A 26,342-nucleotide genomic window follows, 5' to 3' on the forward strand; every position below is an offset into this window, starting at 1 on the left:
ATAAAATTCACTTTAAAAACTTTTACACAAAAGAACACCTATGACACATATATGGTCAGATTTGGTTGATACTGTCAAATATGGTCAGTTTTGATTGATGCAGACACATATTTTTGTTACATGAGTCAGTCTGAGGTATGAAAACTACTGATGTTTGTTCAATTTCCAATATTACAGTTATTTATATATACTACAGTAAAAAAAAAATATAACTGAAGTACTGTGCAACTATATAGACTCACATAAAAAAAAGCAAATATGGTCAGTTTTGGTTGATGCTGTCAAAAGATTTTATTACACGACTCAGTCTGAAGTATGAAAACTACTGATATTTGTTTACGATTCAATATACTTTGAATAAAAAGAGGATATACTGGCACTATAAATTCATGCGAACAAAATTTTGAGGTCATTGTTATCCAATATTGCTATAACTTGTATATATTGCAGTCCCTCTTGACCTAAAATTATAACTGAATAACTGTACAGCTATACAGATTTGCAGAAAGAAAGAGCAAATAAGGTCAGTTTAGATTGATGCGGTCAAAAGATTTTATTACACGACTCAGTCTGAAGTATGAAAACTACTGATATTTGTTTACGATTCAAAACTTTGAATAAAAAGGACATGCTAGCACTATAAATTCATGCGAACAAAATTTTTAGGTCATTGTTTTCCAATGTTGCTGTAACTTGTATATTACAGTCCCTCTTGACCTAAAATTATAACTGAATTACTGTACAGCTATATAGATTTGCAGAAAGAAAGAGCAAATAAGGTCAGTTTAGATTGATGCGGTCAAAAGATTTTATTACACGACTCAGTCTGAAGTATGAAAACTACTGATATTTGTTTACGATTCAATACTTTGAATAAAAAGAGGACATGCTGGCACTATAAATTCATGCGAACAAAATTTTTAGGTCATTGTTTTCCAATGTTGCTGTAACTTGTATATTACAGTCCCTCTTGACCTAAAATTATAACTGAATTACTGTACAGCTATATAGATTTGCAGAAAGAAAGAGCAAATAAGGTCAGTTTAGATTGATGCGGTCAAAAGATTTTATTACACGACTCAGTCTGAAGTATGAAAACTACTGATATTTGTTTACGATTCAATACTTTGAATAAAAAGAGGACATGCTGGCACTATAAATTCATGCGAACAAAATTTTGAGGTCATTGTTATCCAATATTGCTATAACTTGTATATATTGCAGTCCCTCTTGACCTAAAATTATAACTGAATAACTGTACAGCTATACAGATTTGCAGAAAGAAAGAGCAAATAAGGTCAGTTTAGATTGATGCGGTCAAAAGATTTTATTACACGACTCAGTCTGATGTATGAAAACTACTGATATTTGTTTATGATTCAAAACTTTGAATAAAAAGGACATGCTGGCACTATAAATTCATGCGAACAAAATTTTGAGGTCATTGTTTTCCAATATTGCTGTAACTTGTATATTACAGTCCCTCTTGACCTAAAATTATAACTGAATTGCTGTACAGCTATATAGATTTGCAGAAAGAAAAAGCAATAACGGTCAGTTAAGATTGATGCTGTCAAAAGATTTTATTACACGACTCAGTCTGAAGTATGAAAACTACTGATATTTGTTTACGATTCAATATACTTTGAATAAAAAGAGGATATGCTGGCAGTATAAATTCATGCGAACAAAATTTTGAGGTCATTGTTTTCCAATATTGCTATAACTTGTATATATTACAGTCCCTCTTGACCTACAATTATAACTGAATTACTGTACAACTATATAAATTTGCAGAACGAAAGAGCAAATAAGGTCAGTTTAGATTGATGCGGTCAAAAGATTTTATTTCACGACTCAGTCTGAAGTATGAAAACTACTGATATTTGTTTACGATTCAATACTTTGAATAAAAAGAGGACATGCTGGCACTATAAATTCATGCGTACAAAATTTTGAGGTCATTGTTTTCCAATATTGCTATAACTTGTATATATTACAGTCCCTCTTGACCTAAAATTATAACTGAATTACTGTACAGCACCCTTTTTATGGACGATCAATGCATTTGAATGAGGACAATAAATTTTAGTTAGAACCCCCCCCCCCCCCCCCCCCCTTTTTTAAACTGCTGGATCCGTCCCTATTGGTTTGGGCCTGAATAACGTATTACATTAAGGTCAGATAATTTTGTTATGTAAAACGAGTCATCCTGACTCCCCGAATGACAAATGTAAAATAAATGAAATGATAATGCCCCCCCCCCCCCCCCCCCAATATTAACGGCTTAATTTATGTTCAAAAAATTAAAGAAAAACAAATAATTTATGTAACACATCAACAAAAGAAAATCACTGAATAACAGGCTCCTGACTTGGAACAGTCACAAACATGCAGAATATGGCGGGGTTAAAACCGGCAAAATAGCAAAACTCTTTATAATATTAATCGCTATTTTGCCGAAGCCTTTATATTTAGACAAAGAGTTCTTAAATTTTAACCAAATCAATTCTAGCCGTAGAATTTATAAATCAATTCTAGCCGTAGGATTTATAAATCAATTCTAGCCGTAGAATTTATAAATCAATTCTGGCCGTAGAATTTATAAATCAATTCTGGCCGTAGAATTTATAAATCAATTCTAGCCGTAGAATTTGAAATCAATTCTAACCGTAGAACTGTTCTAGAAGTAGAACTGACCAAAGATTTGGTCAGTTCTAGCTAGAACTGTCTAAAACTGTTCTAGGGTAGAACTGTCAGGATCAGTTCTAGCTAGAACTGTCTAAATGAGTTCTAGGTAGAACTGACCAAATCAGTTCTAGCTAGAACAGTTCTAACCTAGAACTGACTAAAAGGTGTCAGGCTGACAGTTCTATATACTGTTCTAGAACAGTTCTCCTGACAGATTCTGACAGAATTTATGAGAGGTTAGAACTGATCTCCACTGTATGGGTTTTTTTTTTCTGAGACAAGTGCTTCTCGGACCATTCACAAGAACTTGCGGTCATCCGATTTTCAGTATTTCAGTACTTTGGTTTCATTCTTCGAACAGAACCCTGCATAACTGGATAATTTTGGGTCAAGGGAAAACGTTACGTAGCCCTAAGCAATAAACCATACAGGCCTCATTTCGTAGCATATTATGTTGAAGTAGATTTCATATTATAACTTAAATATTTTAGTTAAATACAATGACGATGATGGCGGCCTAAGGCTCTTCGCGGTTTTATTTTGTATTTGTTTTTGTGCAGTAGTGTTGTGTTCAATTGAAATAACATATATTGTATACTGAGCATGTTTAGTGAGAATATAAAAAAGAAGATGTGGTATGATTACCAATGACACAACTATCCACAAAATACCAAAATGACACAAACATTAACAACTATAGGTCACCGTACGGCCTTCAACAATGAACAAAGCCCATACCGCATAGTCAGCTATAAAAGGCCCCGATAAGACAATGTAAAACAATTCAAACGAGAAAACTAACGGCCTTATTTATGAAAACAAATATGTAACACATAAACAAACGACAACCACTGAATTACAGGCTCCTGACTTGGGACAGGCACACACATAAATAATGTGGCGGGGTTAAACATGTTAGTCATGTTAGTAACTCCGGAAATAATTATACTGAATCTGATCGTTCATGTAAATCATGAAACAAGACATTGAGGAATTAGCAGATGGGAATTTGTTGGGATAAACTTCAGATTTTGCGGTCATTAGTTATCTCGTACATTACTTAATAACTATCATGCAATCGTTGGTCATTTTATTTTCTCAGGAGGATTGATTACTACACAAATTGTCTGTTCACTACTGCATGGCTATGTAAATATTTCTAAATTAATAAACTATGCCATGATAAATAAATCATACATGCAGAATACTTGCAGTTTTAATAAGTTAAATATTGTTTCTAGATAAACATCGTGGTCAAATCTATAGAGACAAATAAACTTATGACGCTTGAAAATAAAAAAAAAAATCGCAAAGGCTTCAACGGAATAGTGATTTCTGCTGTCATTTTGAAAGCGTAATGTTGACTGTAAAATTGAATCCATGCATTTATCTGTAAAATACCGAATTACCAAAAGGATCAAACCATTTCTGTATTTACTATTTCATGACTTTGGAGATTATATTTTATCAAAGTAGCATTATATACCATGGAGTTTACAAAAGTATAATGTTAAAAAAAATTACCTAAACTTACTAAAAACGTATAATTTGTTATTTGTTCTTATTAATTTTGTTCACTATTTCTCCTTTAACAAACTAAAAGCACGAAAAGAGGCTTATAAAGATAGAAATATATATATTGTATTCAAACATTTATTATTCAACAAAAATTTAGAGTCCTGGGGCCTGGTTTTCGAAAGTATCATAAGATATGTCATAAGATATATCTTAGGACATATTTTATGATCATCTTATGACTATCGTATGATATGTCATATAATGTAAATCAAAGCTGTCTTAAGAGAGTCGTAGCTTTGGTGCTCTTATGACTGTCATAAGTGAACATTATTTTCTAATATTTTAAGTAATGATTAAAAAGTGATAAATATAAAAATTAAAATGAAAAGTATGAACATATTAATATTTACGAATATTTTATTTCTTTCATATAATGGACATGAAATTTTATATAAAAAGGAATTGATATTTGACTTGAAAATTTGTTAAAAATTAGTTTGTGATAAATAATAAACTTGAACTTCGTTTTCGTGTATAATCATACTTTTTTTTAAATGTGAATACTTTTTAGATTCGGTACATCGAGTACCCGCTTATCGAAATGCCCGTGCACATACGTTGATATAGTTCTATCAGAGACATATATATGTCTCTGGTTCTATTAACTATACTAGGAACTAAGTAATATGTATATGTATTATACAAAACCATGACTATTAGAAAAGAATTCAAAATAATATGTCGCATGAGATTCAAATTTTAGTTCACGTAGTTGAGAAAAATAAAATCCTTACTATTAAGCTAACTGAGATACACAACAAATATTTGTATTGCAATTAACATGAAATTAAACATGAAAAGTAATTAAAATTTTAGTTTACAATCATAAGACCATCATAAGTCATGTCGCGAGGGGTCTTAAGTTTACCACAAAAGTTATGACAATTCGTAACTTAGGACACTTTCGAAAACATATCTTACGACTATGACATGTCATAAGACCATCATAAGACATGTCTTAGTCATAAGATACTTTTGAAAACCAGGCCCCTGACTCACTAAATTTTGAGGTAAATCATGACTGAAAACTGTAACAATAGCCTTTTATTGAATTATCAATTGTTTAGCAATAAGGTCTTTAAGTTAGTCTAAATATGTATATCAATTAAAAAAAAACATTCAGATTGTAGTTTGGTCATGAAACTACGGTGGCAGAATGCGAACATGAAAGAAAAAAAAATATGTTGTTCCCTCATGATACTATGTCGTTCCTTCAAGATGATATGTCCTTCCCACAAGATAGCTATCTCGTTCCCTCAAGATGCTATGTCGTTCACTTAAGATACTATGTCGTTCCCACAAGATAGTTATCTCGTTCCCTCAAGATAATATGTCGTTCCCTCAAGATATTATGTCGTTCCCTCAAGATACTATGTCGTTCCTTCAAGATGTTATGTTGTTCCCTCAAGATGCTATGTCGTTCCCTCAAGATACTATGTTGTTCCCTCAAGATGTTATGTCGTTCCCTCAAGATACTATGTCGTTCCTTCAAGATGTTATGTTGTTCCCTCAAGATGCTATGTCGTTCCCTCAAGATACTATGTTGTTCCCTCAAGATGTTATGTCGTTCCCTCAAGTTATTATGTCGTTTCCTCAAAATACTATGTTGTTCCCTCAACATAGTTTTAACATTGTATTGATATTGCTATGTTGAGGGAACGAGATAACTATCTTGAGGGAACAACATAGCATCTTGAGGGAACGACATATCATCTTGAGGGGAAAACATCGTTTCTTGAGGGAAAGACATAATATCTTGAGGGAACGACATGATCTCTTGAGGGAACGACATATCATCTTGAGGGAACAAGATGACTATCTTGGGGGAACAACATAACATCTTGAGGGAACGACATATCATCTTTAGGGAACGAGATATTTATCTTGTGGGAACAACATAGTATCTTGAGGGAACGATTTGAAAGATCGTCGAGTCCAGTTCGTAAAATGTATGCATTTGTTTTTTGAATGAAGTAAAGCGTTTCCAACGAGTTTTTAAATCTAAATTATTTTTAAACAATCTATAGCTCCATTCGATCATATTTTTCATCTCGATATCCCTTAATTTTATTCAATATATATATTTTCAAAATACAGAAAAGAAGATTAAGTTTTGTTGAATCGACCATGAGTATAGTATGTGATATTTTTTTCTCATTGTTAAAGACCTACGGGTAGCCTGTAAATCATTACGACCGCTTTATTGTAATGCTTTTGCGCCACTTTGCACACAATGCAGTGATTTGTTATGTTAAATTTACGCAAAAAAAAAAACAAACCCAACAACATTTAACTTAGAATAACTATTTTATAACACTAATTTAAAAAAAACGTGCATACATAAAAGTAATAGTTATGAAAAAAAAACATGTCGTCATATATTTATTCTTTACATGTAATATCTTCATCAGTCGTTCTGTTCATTTTTTTTTAAATACTGTGCCATGTCACACATCAGATCTAGACTAATTACTATAAAACATCCCAAAAAGTAATTATGCTGTTTTACCATGATACTATATAGATAAAATTTCTCTGAAAAAAGTTTAATACCGTAAATAATAGTTAGTTTTCTTACGCTTTTGTTTTGTATGTGTTTGATAGCTGGCCACAGACCACAATTAATTCCTCTATCAGTTCTTTATAACCTTTTGCATCATTAAAAAAATTGCACCATGCACTTTTGTCCAATTTTTTGTGTGTGTAATGTATGGTCCTAGTCCAAATATATATCCAAAATTCAGAAAGATTGAAGCAATCACTTTTACAAATTTAGCCAATACACATCCATACCCCTATTGACAAGTCAAGAGATGTTCCGAAAACTGTAAATATCACCTTTTTGCACTTGACCTAATCACTCATTCCATATCAAAATCAGTTAAAATACAACCTCCAAAAATTTATTTGACCTCTCTTCTTTCATTTCCACCCAAAAAGATTTAAGGAATGAGTGAGGAAAGGAAAGAAAAAAAATTAAGGAAAAATACACTTTAATTAAAAGGAACTATATTCGTGGACAACGAAAAGCGGGGTCATTAATTGTGGTCTTGGGCCAGCTAGCACAGTATTACATGTATATTGCATCATAGATGGTTGTTTAATGGAAATAGTTTTAAAGTCGAATATTAATTGTGGTCTTGGGCCAGCTAGCACAGTATTACATGTATATTGCATCATAGATGGTTGTTTAATGGAAATAGTTTTAAAGTCGAAAATAGTAAACCACTCATATATACACTAGCTTTCATTCATTTTATAACACGGATATCATTTAATATTAAACGTTTCCGGGCAGTTGAAGAATCAAACCACATGGGATCTTTCTTGTGTAGCTGAATAAAGGAGTGGTGTAGTGCATACACCTTTCAGATGATGTAAAATGTAAAACCAATTGACAAGTCGATTACTAGTTATTTGTATTGATATATGTCAGAGATAATATAGTTTCTAATGAACGAACGAATCATTGTAAATGTAAAATTACTGATCTTTATCTGCGATGAAAACTCAAGTTAAAGCTTGTAGTAAAAATTATAACAACATTACCACATCTCGCGTCTGAGACAGTAAACATATTATGATACAAACACAAGCTATTTTATCGTAATCATAAATAAACAATTATGTATACTAGTATACAAAAATCTGGAAAACCAGATAGGTTCATTATACATGCACCTAAACTGGCCATTCGTTAAAGAGCGGAACAAATGAATACCATGTAATACTCTATGCTTATTCGTATTTATACATTAATTCATAAAAATCGTTTGTAAGTGAGTAAAACGTTTTTTAAGCGTCTTAGGATGTTTATTCATGTTGTTTTTAGGATTTTTGCAAGATATTCGGAATCCTCTGGGTTTTTTTTTTATGTACTTTCCCAAAATATTTTGCCCGCTAACCCCTACTTTTATATATTTTCATAATGTTATTACACAAAGTTCTATTTAAAAATCTAATAAAATCCTTGTTATTTTTTTTTAAGTTTTTGTAAGAAAAAAGGTGCAAATGTTAAATGTATGAAAAATATAGAGAGAATGATTTCCCGCCAAATTTTCAATGTCTTTTTTTTTATATTAGCTCACGGATGATTTTGGCAGTCTAATTGTTTTACCTTTATTCCTCCTTTATTCATAACCATTCTTATTTTTATTTTAACTGTTGCTGTGTGCAAATTAAGGACAACCGATAGACAAATGCAATAACATCAATAATTTAAGACCTCATTAAAGATTAAAACAAAATTAAATTACATTAGACACATTTAAAACTTGACGACGGTGTCAAGTTTTAAATGTGTGGAAATGTGTCCTATCGAATAAATAGAATAGAATAGAAGAGAAGAGAAGCAGTGGTGGATCCAATGTTTGAACCCCCTTTTTTTGGACGATCAATGCATTTGAATTGGGACATGTAGTTGGACCCCCCCCCCTTTTTGTCGTGGGTCATGAACCCCCCTATTTAAAATGGCTGGATCCGCCCCTGAGAAGCTTAAATCGGGGTTACATGAACATTACAAACATAAGCTTGGCAGTACTAGTAGAGTTTCGTATCAACATTGCTACCTTTCCAATTTAAAAACATTAGCATAATAAATATCTTTATCACGCTTAAGGACTATAGTCAACTTCATGTGCTACATTTGAATTTTTAAGATATACGCATTTAAAAGATGATATATTCTAAATGTACACATGTTTTATGCTCTTAGATAGCAAAGTAATTTTGTGATGACTTTAGCCATTATTGAAAGCCCTGTCAGTAACTTTTGCAATTTAGCAATTTTAGACAACATAGACATTCTATCGTCTTTATTCATTGCAATGGGAAAAAAGAAAATGTTCTGTACCGTTGACAGTACTAGAATCACATACTATACATATGTATTCTGCGTGCAGTGGTATCAGGATGCATGTCTAGTTATATTTGTAAAATGTTAGGGAGCTACCATTTGATTTTTATGGGGGGGGGCTAGGATGAAAAATCTTGTCCTGCATTTTTTTTTAGTTTTAATCTCTGTCCTGCCTTTTTATTTTTCACTTTATCCGGTCCTGCTTTTTTTTTTTTCTTAGTTTATCCTGACTTATTTTACATAAATTGTCATCCTGACTTTTTTGCAAGTGTCTCATCCTGCCTTTTTTTTTTTAACTCAAAACTCCTGTCCTGCCTATTTTTTCAAATTTCATCCTAGCCCCCCCCCCTCCTCTCCCCCCCCCCATAAAAATCAAATGGAGGATCCCTTATCTAGTATAAGATGCATCTGTCTAGTTCTATTTGTAAAATGTTATCTAGTATACGAATAAATACGTTGCCTTGAAGGATACTTAATAATGGACAGCTATACAGTATAAACTGCTACTTTTTTTGTATTTCAAAAACATGCAACTAAACGTTAAGCATGCAATTATCAGTTAATCGATCAACGTTTTTAAATAAAGTTAAACGGTGTATGTATATTCGCTTATATTATATTTCCTTTATCCTGCAATCAGCCAACTATTGTACAAACAACAGGTACACTAATATTTTTGTTGTTGCTTTATTTCTACTTGTTCAAATTAATGTTCTGTTGTCCGACTTCCATATTGAACGAGCGGTAATGCGGATATTTCTTTTTTTACGTAACAGTTAATTTTTGGGGTCCGCGTTAAGCTACATGTCAAATTCTTTGAAAAATAAGGGACAATTTTTTTAGATTTTATACAACTAAAATTTCAAGTGAATGGTGTAAATTTCAGGATAAAAATAATATACGTTTATTTTCGGAGAAAACAAATATAAGTACTTGCTACGAGTCTGAGAAAAGCTCGGCGAAGTTAGTTTTTCGTCATGTTTCGAATGCTCATACACATAAGTTGTATATTTTCCGACAATGTACATATATCATATATCTATCACACTCGGGGAGAAAATAGATACATGCGTGGAATGAAAAATGTGCTGAAAATACACGTTTGCAATATTGGAAATTCCTTTGTGGTTTTAAGGAATGGTAATACTTGTTTTACGCACTTGAACGTAACCTTTATTGCTTTTTTTCATAAAGTGTATATCATATTATGCGTACATTCGCCATGATAACGATTTTAATTTGAAAATAAGTTGAAATAAAATTATACATACCTGTCCCTTTTCTGTCTCATCTTCGCTGTCGCTAAATACGGCATCGGATATCATAAGCATTGAAAGAAATAAAAAGAACACATTTTAAATTAGGAAAACCATGGTGGAATTATAAAATCGACGATTATTTCAAAGTACACATCTAGACCGATGTGGGCGTGTCAAATACCGGCTGTTTTCAAGAGAAGGGTCAAATTTTTACTGTGATTGACATGCAGGCTAGGATGAGAAGTATAAATTAGTGTGAACATATTATTAATTAAACACTCATTGGTAGGATATTCATTATGGCAAGTTGGGACATTGTATTAAACAGTGGTGATTTTTATCTTGTGCTTGGACGTTTCAAATGGGGAAAAATAAAATATATCATACCTGGAGGATTAGGATTTTTTTAAAAAGGTACTGTAGCTTAAATTAACTTAGTCTTGGCTTATGCCAATGCAGAAAAAATGAGAACGATTTTTTTTTAATTTTAAATTTTTTTAATTTAAAATTACATTTTTCAATACATTTTGTAGTTTTGATTGACAATTATTTTTAGCGTTTGGGCAATCAAAAGCTGACATCCACTATAATATTATAGCCAAAAGTCATGAAAGTTGCATTAAACACCAACAAGTAATCAATAAATTTTATAATTTCAACAGTTCATTAAAATTCACTTTCAAGAAAGTACATTTTGCTTGGTTTCAGTTATTGTTTTAGAAATGTTAAAGACTTTAAACGTCATTATCCACCAGGGTGCGATAATGACCGGAAATGGTTCAGTACTGGTCATGTGTTAACGAGAAATTTTATTTTTCTTAATTGACGAATTTAACAGGTTTTCTTTTTAGATCACCTGGCCCAAAGGGCCAAGTGAGCTTTTCCCATCACTTTGCGTCCGTCGTCCGTCGTCGTTAACTTTTACAAAAATCTTCTCCTCTGAAACTTCTGGGCCAAATTAAACCAAACTTGGCGACAATCATCATTGGGGTATCGAGTTTAAAAACGTGTCCGGTGACCCGGCCAACCAACCGAGATGGCCATTATGACTAAAAATAGAACATAGGGGTAAAATGCAGTTTTTGGCTTATAACTCAAAAACCAAAGCATTTAGAGCAAAATTAATCTGTTTATCAGGACAAGATCTATCTGCCCTGAAATTTTCAGATGAATCGGACAATCCTTTGTTGGGTTGCTGCCCCTGAATTGGTAATTTTAAGGAAATTTTGCTGTTTTTGGTTATGATCTTGAATATTATTATAGATAAAGATAAACTGTAAACAGCAATAATGTTCAGCATAGTAAGATTTACAAATAAGTCAACATGAACGAAATGGTCAATCGACCCCCTAAGGAGTTATTGTCCTTAGTAGTCATTTGTAAATTTTTACTAACATTTTCCACTGAAACTACTAGGCCAAGTTCATTATAGATAGAGATAATTGTAAGCAGCAAGAATGTTCAGTAAAGTAAGATGTACAAACACATTTCCATCACCAAAACACATTTTTGTCATGAATCCATCTGCTTCCTTTGTTTAATATTCACATAGACCAAGGTGAGCGACACAGGCTCTTTAGAGCCTCTAGTTTCATTTTGTTTCAAAATAGTCTACTATAAAAGATACATTAAAAATAAAAATGAAGGCAATATATGCATTACCGAAAAGATCAAATCTAGAAGTTTAGTTATAGCACTATATACATGATATATAATAATGACTTTTGCGTTATAGCCAATTATTTTAACATCTAAAATAGATGTAGCAAGAAATGATCAACAATACGCAATTTGCACATAAGTTACAAATACTCAAATTATCAGTAACAGGATGAGTTTTACCAATATTTTACGTTTTTAAGGAAATGCGAATGCGAAAGCTATCCACCAGAGTTCAAAGCATTAAATTGGTAGTAAGCTAACTTTTCCTATAATCTTGAAAACTACAATAGCTAGAAAAATTTAAAAGGTGAAACAATTTTTAAGAAAAGGAAGATATTAATTCAATTATGTTGTTGTAAAATTGGCATTGATGCAATTGTACTTTTAACTATATTTGACTACAAATATTTGCCTTGAAATGGGTAAATACGTTTGCCCTTAAAATGTCCAATGTAATTGCGTCCTAGATTTTGGCGTCCTAAATACATGATATACATCAATTCGCAAAGCATATATTTTTTTCTAAATATAACTGAACGCGACCAAGTTCAAGGCTTTATGGTTTTTGTTAATACTAATCTTTATTGCAAAATTACACCTATAAGGGTCAAGCAATACATTTCGTTGACTTATTTGAATATTTCAGGTTTTAGGAGTGGATGGAGAGGTTCAAAGTGTACAGCTTAAAGATTTCGATACACAGAAATCCTTATTTAAAGACCAGTTCAAAGGGACTTTATTTTCAAGATCAACCTTCTTAAAGGCGTGGAATCATATCCGTGGTAAGACTTTTGTTAGTCATTGAACATGTAGAAATTAAATGGTAGCTTCCTTAGTAACACAAATAGATAAAAATAAATAGATTAATTTAATTCTTGAATTTGACAGCAATACAAGAAAAAATAAAATGACCTGGGATTTAGTAAGCTTAATATATATCTAAGATAGCTACATAGTTTGATGAAAATCCAAGTTGATTTGAAAAAGTTATAAAAAAAATTAAAGATGCCTATCTGAATTTATATAATAATTTTAATTTTTACCTATTGTAAAATTAAATTCTTTCATTTCACAGCAATAAAATAAACTACCTAATAAGCTTGAATTTTGTAAGATCAATATTTAATTTAGTTAGATGGGCTGATTTACACCAGTCAAAACTAAATTTGAAGGTCAAGACTAGTCGAGACAGGTCGAGACTAGTCAAGACAGGTCGAGCATTGGTCAAGACCATTTCAGACTACACAAAGATCATCAAGTACTGAATCAGACTAATTAAGTAAAGACGAGACATAGTCGAGTACACTAAAGTACAGTTAAGTACAGTCGAGACAATGTCGAGACTAGTCGAGTAAAATGTGTGCTCGATTTTACTGGTCGAGCACAAAAACTGGTCAATTCAGACTCTGAGCAGTTTGTAGTGTATGCTTACTGCTGATTGTGCGGTTAACCTTTTTAATATGATAAATTGAACCTCAAAATAGGATTTTATTTGTAAAAATGTGACAGTTTTTATCAAAACAAAATATTATTTTGATAGGAAACAGAGAGGACAATTGAGCTCGAGTCAAGAACTTTACATGCAAACGAGGTAAGTTGAGGATGAACTTAGGTGAAATTAAAAAAAGCAAGAATTTAAGATTGTTACCATTACCCGGAAGAGCATTAGATAAGCCTCAAAATAAGCTAAATACATTGAAATGTCATGGAGCTCATTTCGAGATATTTGATTTTTAAAAGATGGCCGGATAAGGCTGACTCGAACTCTGTGTATATATCTGTCTGACAGGATTTATCTGACCTTCACCTCATCATGCTCATTGTCATCATATTTTAAAATGTCAAGTTTATGCGATACTTGTAGTTAGAGCTTATTCTTTAATAATTTCCACATGAAATCAGTGATTAGTGAATCGGACGAGACGTTTCAGTATGTGTGGTTAGTCAATTAAACAAAACACTGATTACTTTGATTTACAAACTCAATTATTTTCAAAGGAAATGAAGATACCTGAGAATCAGATTAACATCAGATCATTGGAAGTAACAAATGTGAGTATGAAGTATGAGTATGTTTTATTTGTTTCTGCTAGTCCCATGTCGTGGATTATGAAATAATTTACTGAAACTTAGATTACAAAATTGTAATGCCTTGGGCAAAGTGAATCAGTGAAATATATAACATGTGTATGCAATGTAGTTTTAAGCTATCAACCGTTATATTTCTGTCTTCTCCGCAAAATATCAACGAGCACCTAAAACAAAAACATATATTTATATTATTTTTAAGTTCAGATTTGCACGCTGTGTTATAATTCAGCTTTCTTTGGAAAACCGGTTGGGATCCAGTTCGCGGAAAAGGTTGGGAGGGGGTGTAAACCTGGAACATCATGATACATTTGCATTTTTTGTGAACTTCAAAAATAATCTAATAATTATTTCCAGTAATGTGTCATTGCTGGAATGATTTCACACTTAATTGAAATATTTGTTTGCGTTTTACTTGACGTTAAATTGGGCCACATTTGTACATGTTAAATGTCTGTCCCAAATCAGTAATTTAGTGGTCTTTTTGGTTGCTGTTTGTGATCTATGAAGCATTTTATTTATCGGCCGTTGATATTCACGTTTAAATTTGTATGCCCCACCTACAATAGTAGAGGGGCATTATGTTTTCTGGTCTGTGCCTCCGTTCGTCCGTACGTCCGTTCGTTCGTCCGTGCGTCCGTTCACTTCATTTTATGTTTTGACCACAATTTCACGGTCCACTGAACATAGAAAATGATAGTGCGAGTGGGGCATCCGTGTACTATGGACACATTCTTGTTTGACATTATGTTAAATCGTATTTTTTAAGCTTACACTACGGCATATGATTGCTTATTGTTGAATATTGTACAGTAAAATATAGCTGCTTACATCCAAATCAATTTACGTCTATGTGATATTGTCACTAGAAATCATACCACATCTTTGTATGCCTATTTAGTTTAAAACATATCATTTTAATAAAATTAAAAGCAGCATTCAAACAGAGGTGAAATTCTAAAGAAGATTACATTGTTTAAATTTTTTTCTCAGGATTTCGCAATGAACGAAAAAGTAATGGGCTTCTGGAAACTGGAGAAGAAATGGTATAATGCAACAGTCCTAGAAAAAACTAAATCAGGTAAACCATGATATACATTAAAGAGAGATTACAAAAGAACGATGAGTAATGAGTTGATTGATTGTCAGGTAGTTTTTTTGTTGTTGTTTAAGGCCACATTGTGCACTCTAGGCTATATCATAGATATAGGAAGATGTTGTATGTGTGCCAATGAGACAAGTCTCCATCCATGATTTTTTTTTATAAAAGTAAACAATTATAAGTTAAGGTATGGCCTTCAACACGGAGCTTTGGCTCATACCGAGCAGCAAGCTATAAGGTGTCAGACCACCAATTACTCCCTCAAATTTAGAACGTAAAAGTAGGCCTACTCGGGACAAAAAATAGTGCATTTGATGTTATTGTTTACTTAAACTACACAACAAATTTGCAGAAATGAAACTTTTGGTGAAAGAGAAATATATTAAGACCATTTTGAGCCCAAATTTACTTGTCTATGAGTTGAAATTAAAAATTGAGGATTAATGCGCTCCATAGTATACTTATTTAAGATTTCAAGAAAACCAGGGGTTATTTTTAGTGGTACATCCATTCGGAAGGTCTCTTCTTTCTTATATGGCTTTAAAGGTATGTCGAAAATTGGAATGAAGAAAGGTGATACCTGTACGATTCAGGACATACCTGGTTTGTAAGAGGTTAAACTTAAGATAAAAAATTTAGAAATCTATGAAAATTGCAAAATTTGGTTGAACAGATAGGGACTTTTAATTGGTGGTCTGACACCTTTTATAACGGGCACAAACAAATTACTAGTGTAAAACAATTCAAACAGGAAAACGAAGAGCGGTCTAATTTATATAAAAATGACCGTTTGCATTTATTGGCTGAGAAAATTGGCGTATCTGGAGAGAACACAGAGCATCACATGTCCAATCAACAGGAACAATGCACATATCATTCGAAGTAAAAGACTCACTAAGGAGTCAACATTTCGATAAAGTCTAGGGAAACATCATATGAAAGGAATGATGTATATATGTTTGATCTAATTGTATATGCATAATTTGTGTTTGGTTTTCTGTCCCTTTGACTGGATAGTCTCTATTTTACAGGTTACAAAGTCGTATTTGCAGACGACAACTTAATAAGAGTGTTAGGTCTACAGAATCTACGACAAAAGACATCGAGATGAATTCAGCTGAAGGTGTTTTGTTTAACAAAACACTTTCATATATATATATGAACTTACAAGAAACTCACAAGTCATCTGATAATGTTCTCAAAACAGGATATAATAAACAATATCAACAACAAAAGGAAGCTGTATTTCCTTGTCCTTGAACAAAAGACATTTAACATCAGTCAAATGATCCTATATATTTATACATGTATACAAGAATGAACAAGGTTATATATGTTATTTAATTTATATTGGGACATTATCATGTTATCTTAATGACAAAAAAACAAACATTCACAAAATTAGCTTGTTTGGTCTGAATGTGCTTGTAATTTAATATGACAAACTGTATGTAGAATAAGAAGTAATTATCACACCATCAATGAGACAACATCAACGACGAAAATAAATAGATGAAAAAGTATGCAAAAATCATCAACAACAGATAGATGTGCGTAGAATCGCCAAGTGTGTTACAACATTATGCACATAAAGCTGTTCAATATAGTTGCAATATTAAAATATGTAACAATGTGTCAAAGAGCACTTTTTATAGTAATTAGTAAACACAATCCTAGCATATTAAAATTTATGATGATGTACTTGTGCAAGTTATTGAGTTTCATCCTTAACAGAATTACTTTTATAAATTCACTAAAACATAACCACCGTTTACATACAGGATAGATATTTTCTGAACATCAACAGCTTCAGGAAAACTATTTGAAATTTGAAAATATCGATATTTGGTATAACAAATTGATTGGAATTGATTTTTAGTAGTGCGGTCGGTAGTGTCTGCTTATTACATTTTAAACAACCATAGATTTAAATTCCTTGTTTGTGTGCGTTTTGTGGTTTTTGTGGTTTCGTAAGAATATAACAATCCCTTGTGTTTTTGTGGGTTCTTGTTGCTTTGTCTTTGGTTTTCTATGTTGTGTTTTTACTATTGTTTGTCTGTTGGTCTTCTTTTTAAACCATGGCGTTGTCCGATTATTTTCGACTTACGAGTTTGAATTTTCTTCTGGTATCATTTGCCTCTCTTTTAAGGAGGTCTGTTCCTAATGATGACGATTTAAAGTAAGCTCCTCGTGTTTAAAAGCAATCTGTATTCAAAACATTCTGCCTTCTTCATACGGATAACCACAAAATATTCAAACATTTTGTCAGGAATCTGATGTTCAGTAGATGTCGTTTGTTGATGTGGTTCATAAGTGTTTCTCGTTTCTCGTTTTTGATATAGATTAGACCTTATGTTTTCCCGTTTTAATGGTTTTACGCTAGTCATTTTGGGCCTTTTATAGCTTGCTGTTCGGTAGGAGCCAAGGCTCCGTGTTGATGACCTTTTTATACCTATAAAGTTGGTTTTTTTTACAAATTGGGACCTGGATGGAAAGTTGTCTCATTGGTACACATTTGTTTCATAAGTAGTCAACTGTCTAAACACTGTCTAAATTTCACGACTTGGGATGACAGTTTTAGTACATACAATTATTTGATTTGCCGTAAATTTGAATCGTATGAGATTATTGGGAAATTTCCCCAATTTGAAGTCAACAATATCTAATATGAACATGATAAGATTATGGGGAAATTACCCCAATTTGTAGTCAACAATATCTAATATGAACATGATGAGATTATGGGGAAATTTCCCCAATTGATAGTCAACAATATTTTCTATGATTTGAACATAATGAGATTATGGGGAAATTTCCCCATTTGATGGTCAGCAATATTAAAGCTTGTATTTTCCAATTAATAATCTTATCGTGGGTATTTCGGCATTCTGATGTTTTTGGTTGTAGATGTGAATGTGGGGATATTTCCCCATTCTAATGTTATTGGTTTTATATGTGTAGTGTATGTGGGGATTTTCCCCACTGGTACGTTTTTCAATTCAAGAATACTAGTTTTCTTCATTGAGTGGGGAGATTTCCTCAAATTTGATAAAATCATGTAAGCGCATTTCCATTAACTTATAGATTTGTTGACAAAAAGTGTTTATTTCAATTCACATCGTCAACCGAATTTGAAACCACCAAAAAAAGAGAATAAAATAGAAATTCTCTTTTTCAAATAGAATGCGTTACATGTGTTCCTCTTGATATGATCTTCTTAATTACTGCCAAATTAAAGATTTTACCTAATTTTCATAGTCGACTGAACATAGAAAATGATTGTACGGATGGGAAATCCATGTACTTATGACCTTTTCTTGTTTGAAGAAAAAAAGATACATTTTAACGATAATGGAACAAAGCAGCCTGGGTAAGTGGGGCTGCTTTTATGGTAATTCAAGTTACCTTTTATTCACCTTCTTCCACTTCAGAGCTATCAGCTCTTTGATTGCTTTATATTTTTGAAACCAAGACATTTAGGGCAAATCTTTCAAGATTTTAATGTCCATCAGAATAAGATATATCCCCTTACAAATTTTCAGTTGAATCGGACAACCTGTTGTTGGGTTGCTGCCCTTAAATTGGTTATTTTAAGAAAATTTTGCAGTTTTTGGTTATTATCTTGAATACTATTATAGATAGAGATAAACTGTAAACAGCAATAATGTTCAGCAAAGTAAGATCTACAAATAAGTCAGCATGATCAAAATTGTTAGAGGACCCCCTAAGGAGTTATTCCCTTTAGAGTCAATATTAAACAACTTTTCCTCATTTTTGTAACTTGTATAAAAATCTTTTCTAAAACTACTTGGCCAAATTTAACCAAACTTGGCCACAATCATAATACTAGGGTATCTATTTTTAAAAAGAGTGTCTAATGACCCCGCCTACCAACATGCAAAGATGGCCGACATCAGTAAACACATTAACAGGTGAGCGGCACAGGCTCTTGAGAGCCTCTAGTTTTAAAACCATCCTTGTCGTCGCAACTCCTCCTACTTGATTTTTCTGGATCTACATGAAAATTTTGTATTAATTTGTTAGATCCTAATATATAAATGTGCACGCAGGTATGGTTTTCTGATCCATTCAGGTGTTTTTTTTAACTATACACCTTTCAACTTAATTTTTTTTGACAAAACCGAACTTGTCATTGCAACTCCTCCTACATGGTTTATTGCGTCCGCTTTAAACTTACAACAATGACAGTTTTTTTTTCACTTCTTCCATTGGTTGATAACATTTGATTGTGTCAGGTTTTATGTTCTTTCAATATGAAACTTTCTTTCAGACTTATTTAGTTTATTCACAAAATATACTTTTTAGGTATTTACATCAAGAGTCCAAGATCCTCTTGATGTATCATGTACGGTTTCACTGATAACCAAGGTTCATAAATAGTTGTTCATATATATATACATTTCTTGAAATACAAAAAAAATATGCATTATGTATTTATCTATTCAATTTTGGATACTTCTTGTCACTGACTGCAGTAACGGATTTTATTTTATTATTTTGTTTTCGTTACATCTTTTGATACATTCTTGAACCAAAATTTGGAAGACATTAACATTTTTCAATTTCTGATTAGATATATAATACGATTTGTATATAGAAAAACCTAAAATTGTTTCGAAATAATTCCGACCAAAATATTTTTTTAAAAAATTTTACATTCGAACACTAATTTTTTTAACGATATGCTAAAATCTACATTTGTTTTCTCATTAACTCATAAATACTCTTCCAGAAATTTTCTAAACATTCACAAGTAATAAAACAAGTGGTTATAATCATCTTTTTTCATTACATACATCACATAGACTGTGGTTTGTTTGTTTCCATTTATATAATAAGTGTTTCGTTTGAAATATAAAATTTAAAAGTTTCCAAGTATATAGTTTTAGCTTATTTTCTTCTGAAAAATGAAAAATTAGGATATACAATTTCAGTAATTTTTAAAGCAATTGCTTTTATGCTATCGCGTATGGCCATCTTTGTGACCCAGATCAGAGACTCCGCCCATATCAAGCCATAGTATTTTGTTAAACAGGCTCCTGGTCTGTCATTCTTTAACACCTATGTATGTTTTCTAATGCAATGCATAGCTTGAAACTTTAAAAAAAACGTTAGTGGATTTAAGAAGTTTCAGAATATGTTCTTGTAGATGTATTTTTGTATTTAAAGGGTCAACCGTTTGACTATCAAATAACATAGAAGTCCGAGTGAAAAAAAGTACATTTTTATAACTGCGATTCCGTTTTCCGACGTTCGTACGATGTTTCAACAAAATATGGATTCATTTCAGTTGTTGATTTAGTATTGAAAATTTAACTGAATTATCTCCTATTAAATACGGTTTTATATGTTTAATTTGTGTTTCTTTAAGAGGTCAGGTGCTCTTTTTCATTCATAAAATTATCGTTCATTCATACATTTATCGTAAAATCAAAATCACTACACAGGTTAATGCGTAGTGTCAAATGATTACCTGTAATCTAAAAATAGACAAACTATGTTTGCGCAAATAATTTAGCGGAACGAAACCCCTGCTGAAAACACATAACAATAAGTTCGTTTTCCTTTTCTGTCAAACTCCGTAATATTTATCGATCACCTTACTAATGAAATGGACCCGTCCAAACGTAGTAGATGCCAAGTCGGTCCAGATGAAGAGATATTTCAATTTGGAATTTTCTAGTTACATAGATTGAAAAAAGGTACGTCTTTTTAAATATCATGATCAAAACTGGGAATGCATAACAAATGTCAGATGAAACCATTATCCTCGTCTTTTCAGTGAACAAGTCTACTACGTTTGTTGACACTCGACGGTCCACCGTGTTAGCAATTTTATTTCACATGTTTTCGAAATATTGAAGATCATTTTTCGCAATGTTTCCTGAAAATTGATAAATGTCAAAGCAACGTAGAGCTGTTTGTTCTTGTTCGTATAATAAAATTGAGAATGGAAATGGGGAATGTGTCAAAGAGACAACAACCCGACCATAGAAAAACATACAACAGCAGAAGGTCACCAACAGGTCTTCAATGCAGCGAAAAATTCCCGCACCCGGAGGCGTCCTTCAACTGGCCCTAAACAATACATCAGTGATAACGATTTAATGTCATGTTTGTCTGTGATGACCCCCCCCCCTTTCGGGATTGCATGAGAATTATAGTTATCTCGTACCCACATGCACTTGTTTCTATCCATAGGAAGGTCGGCTATCAATATAAAACTATTTTGGATAGAAACAAGTGCCTGTGCTCGTACCGCATCAGAAGGACATACATGTATATCAACTGAGCAATAATGTTTGGAACTTAGTTTTAATCAAAGCGCGAAAGCGCTGTAAAGGCAGTTAATTACAGGTTGTGTGTATTTCTAGTCCAGTTATATCATTATCTTCCATAGAACAGAGGTGGTTTGTAGTATTTAAGATTTAGAGTTCTCTTGTACCTAGTTCACCTATATCTATAGTCTACTGTTTACAGTATATTTTCTGTACCTCGCCATGAAATGCATTTTTAAGATGTAAGAACTTTTCCTTTTTAATGTAAATAAAACTATTTTTAATTATTGATTATATACACATATTCAATTACTCCTATCCTATGAAAAATAATTCACAAAGATTGACTAGTCTCCGTTCTGTGTGTATTGCTAGAACATCAAGTAACATAATGGTTAATGTACATAGTAACATCTCTTTTGAAGACAGAACTTTTTTAAAATTCTCCCTCAAAGCAAAATTATTTTGCAGTATAAACATGATAAAGTTATCTACCTGTATTAATGACCTAGAGACTCTCAAGAGCCTGTGTCGCTCACCTTGGACGGTCTATGTGCATATTAAACAACGGACACATATAAAATGACAAAATTGTGTTTTTGATGATAGGGATGTGTTTGTAGATCTTTCTTTACTGAACATTCTTGGTGCTACAATTATCTCTATCTATAATAAACATGGCCCAGTATTTACAGTTGAAAATATTTTTTAAAAATTAACAAAAAGTACAAAAATTTATGAAAATTGTTAAAAATTGACTATAAAGGGCAATAACTCTTTAAGGGGTCAACTTAAAATTTTGGTTATAATGACTTATTTGTAGATCTTACTTTGCAGAACATTATTGCTGTTTACAGTTTATCTCTATCTATAATAACATTTAAGATAATAACCAAACTCTGCAAAATTTCCTTCAAATTACTAATTTGGGTGCAGCAATCCATCAACGGGTTGTCAAATTTGTCTGAAATTCCTGGGCAGATAGATCTTCACTGAAGAGACAATTTCACCCTATGTCAGATTTGCTCTAAATGCTTTGGTTTCAGAGTTATAAGCCAAAATCTACATTTTACCTGTATGTTCTATTTTTGGCCATAGTGGCCATCTCGGTTGGTTGACCGGGTCTAACCACACATTTTTTAAATTAGATACCGCAATGATGATTTTGGCTAAGTTTGGTTAAATTTGGCACAGTAGTTTCAGAGAAGATTTTTTGTAAAAGTTTATGGACGACGAAACCAAGTGATGAGTCAGGTCAGGTGAGCTAAAAAGGAGTTTTTAATCAAGGTAACAATGACATCTGGTGGCCATTAAAGCTGTCTCATTAGCATTTTAACAACTTCCCATATTTGCTTTTAAGACAATAGAAGAAAATTATTCAATGCAAAAACAAAACTTACTTGTAAATATGAAATTCTCTTTACAGTATGAGTTTTTCTCATTGTTGGAGATTGTACTTATCCCCTTGAGTTTGATAAACTCACAGAATATCATATATTTACATTGTGCCACATCTCCTTATTTTTATATGCATTACAATAACATGAACAATTGTAATTCAAATCTATATATCAAAGCAAAATGAATTTCACTACTTTCATTCATGCATCCTTTGGAAAAATATAAGTTCTAAAATGACACAATATATGTTTATTTATATAAAAATAATATTTAGTTTTCGACTCTTAACAGGTATAAACAAGAATGTGTCCCCAGTACACGAATGCCCCACTCGCACTATCATTTTCCATGTTCAGTGGACCGTGACATTGGGGTAAAAACTCTAATTTGGCATTAAAATTAAAAAGATCATATCATAGGGAACATGTGTACCAAGTTTGAAGTCGATTGGACTTCAACTTCATCAAAAACTACCTTGACCAAAAACTTTAACCTGAAGAGGGACAGACGGACGGACGAACGGACGCACAGACCAGAAAACATAATGCCCCCCCTACTATCGTAGGTGGGGCATAAAAATCAACAGCTGTGTTATGATTTGTGAAATCTGTGCTGAAAACATAGGCATTTATGGTGTTTGAGTAATTCCATCTGTGAAGCTCAACATTAGCTCGTCAGTTGGTGGTGGACAGTTATAAATCTTTCCTGCAGGATGAATGTACATCTGTTCAGGAAAACCAATTTCACAAATCAAAACTTTCCTCTAGATTTCTCCTACAATATTCATCCAGTTTAGTTCTTTTGGTTTAACGGGACACCGTCCTGATTTTTAATTTTGTAAACCATTCAGTCTCTTGCTTACAAATGGTGCATGAAAATGGGATGGGAATGCATGGCAGTAGACAAGTCTCTATAAAGTGGGTATGTGCCCTGAAAGAAGTTTTATAACATTAGCTTTTTTGAAACTTGTGAAAGACTGTGCAACACACATACCTAAATAACTATAACATTGGTGGAGAGCAATATTCATGTCAATGTTTTGTTCCTGTTTACATTGTCATTGGTATTTTTCAAGAAAGCCCGAGGCATAGCTCATGAATTCTTGTCATTACAACCGAAATTTACATAATTACTGCTAAAATAATTATCAGTATAATATATCTCTTGTAGAAAAACCATACAATTGTCGTATTAACCAAAAAATGTCAAACAGATGATATTGAATCGTAATCCCAAAAGTTATGACGTCTTGAATTCACCCCCCTTTTTATTCTAAAACGATAATTGCGGTTGCAAACAGACTTTGGTTTACTTGCATGGCGATTATATAAATAACAGTATATATTTCTTAAAGAAAATAAAGTTTTACCATGAATAGTTTCCTGAACGTAGTCGTTTTCAGTAAAATGTGCCTTGCAAACAACACATGACAATCTACGTTTGAGCCATGGCGTTGATCCAACTTATCCTTCTTATTAAGTCATTTAGAAATGCAAGTCCTCCTCTTAAATGACACTCAGGTACACACCAACAAGGACTAGGCATCGTTAATTGTGTGATTGTTTTGCAGTGCAAAAACGGAAGTTAAGGACGGAACTGACTGGTCTCACTAATAAGAGACAAGAAGAATTTTAGAGACAAACAGCGACAAGAAGTTTAATTTAGTGACGAAGCGACAATAACTAACAAGGGACAAGCGAATCGTAATTCTCTCACGAGGCTATTCTCATTTGATGTGATAGGGTGAAGCTACACCTATCAAATATATGTCCCTATGAAAAAGAAGAATTTCACTGTTAGAAAGGAAATGATATTGCATGGTTTTGATTCAATAAATTCTTTAAAAGGAAATTGTTTTGTTTTGATGGCCAATTTTTAGCGTGTGCATAAAATATATTTTTTTTTATATCTAATAAAAACTAATCCCTTTCTTCTTAATAAAAACATATTTTTTATCTATCAATGTACAGTAATATAAAAAATGTTTTATAACCGCCCCTATAAAAAAAAAATAATGCACGTTTTTTTTAATATCTATGGGGAATAAGTTGTTGCAATGACATTTTTTATTTATGTATAGTCGCTATATAGTCTTCTTGGCGCTTCTTCTCGCTAAATTAATTGTATTGTCGCTTCTTATCGCTATTATAATTTTATTGTCGCTTCTTATCACTTTTTGACGCTTCTTGTCTTTAATTAGTGGAACCCTCTTCAGGAACGATAATTTCATATTTTACATAACTGAGACCGAAATAACTATAACGTCATACGGCTTCACGTACAGAAATACTTTAAATTGTATATTATGCAATATAATTCACGGTCAGTCGACTTTTAATTATAATATCATGTTATATCAACGAGTGAAATGATTTTAAAATATCTTTAGATCGCAAATAGTACTCGAAATTGAACGGACCTCTTTCCACACGGAATTCGAATAATGATAGTTTGTAATCAGATTGACTGCTTATAATGCAAAAGACACATTAATAAACAGATTTTTAAAACGAACAATACACACTGATCGTTTCTTTATTCCCCAATGTAAATGAAAGGAACAAAAACCAATACATACCACAAAAAGTAGAGGAGAAATTTAAACATTTCCGGATCTATTTCTTGCAAAATGACCCCCAGCAAATCTGCGTAAGGAAAGATGAACCTCATGACTTGAAAGTCAGGCCTTAAAGCACTGCCTTTAAAAATGATGACAAAGTACCATTATGAAAATATTTTTATTAAGCTGAAATATATATTTGTTCTTTACATGTTTATGTCTTGTAAGATATTTTATTTATTTCCCGTTTTTTAACATTTGCGTCTGGAAAGTTGAAATGTTTTAACTTAATCATTTGTGTTAATGGTTAAATATAAATTAATAATGAAAATTGTTAAAATTAAATCAATAAAGGAAATTATTGCCCAGTTACAAACACTACCAGGGGATAATCCATGATGATTTCTTTTTGAGTTATATGTTTCAGCACATGTATATTTGACCCCAACTTTAGCCTGGTAAACGTGTTGTCTCCTTGTGAAATATAAAACATTAAAAATGACTTTCTGCTAAAGTCTTTTATTTATATAAAGTTAAAACCTTCTTACTTCTAACTAGACAACACTCATGTCAGGTTTAATTATTATATATATGTGGATGAAAAATAAAAGTCCCCAAACATTAACATGACAGCAATTGCTTTTACAGCCTTTAAGGCTTTGATTGTAGATACATATACATTTGCTTACACCAATTGAGTGTTCAGTTTAAGGATGTACTTAAGTGAGGTTAGATGAAAATTTATAAATTAAGAAGTTAAAATTGATACCATAAGGTGGTAAAGCATCAATTAAGGATAAAAATAAGCAAAAAATATTTATAGGTCATGGACCTCCTTTTCAAGATA

General features: G+C 32.2%; 1 protein-coding gene and 2 long non-coding RNA genes across 3 annotated transcripts in view; 2 read left to right on the top strand and 1 right to left on the bottom strand.

The window, feature by feature from the left end:
- The window catches only part of LOC143053755 (uncharacterized), a 213,666-nt gene that overhangs the window by 69,618 nt on the left and 117,706 nt on the right, over window positions 1–26,342 (top strand). The window lies entirely within an intron of this gene.
- LOC143054720 (uncharacterized) lies at window positions 9,764–16,565 on the top strand. The gene is made up of 4 exons (XR_012971801.1): window positions 9,764–10,797; window positions 12,692–12,827; window positions 15,127–15,214; window positions 16,267–16,565. It is a non-coding gene; the product is annotated as an uncharacterized LOC143054720 (long non-coding RNA).
- Window positions 23,170–24,360, bottom strand: LOC143054721 (uncharacterized). Its single transcript, XR_012971802.1, has 2 exons — window positions 24,305–24,360; window positions 23,170–23,865 (listed from the first exon to the last, which is right to left on the bottom strand). It is a non-coding gene; the product is annotated as an uncharacterized LOC143054721 (long non-coding RNA).

The sequence above is a fragment of the Mytilus galloprovincialis genome, chromosome 12 (genome assembly GCF_965363235.1).
Source record: "Mytilus galloprovincialis chromosome 12, xbMytGall1.hap1.1, whole genome shotgun sequence".
In the NCBI taxonomy this organism is placed as follows: domain Eukaryota; kingdom Metazoa; phylum Mollusca; class Bivalvia; order Mytilida; family Mytilidae; genus Mytilus; species Mytilus galloprovincialis.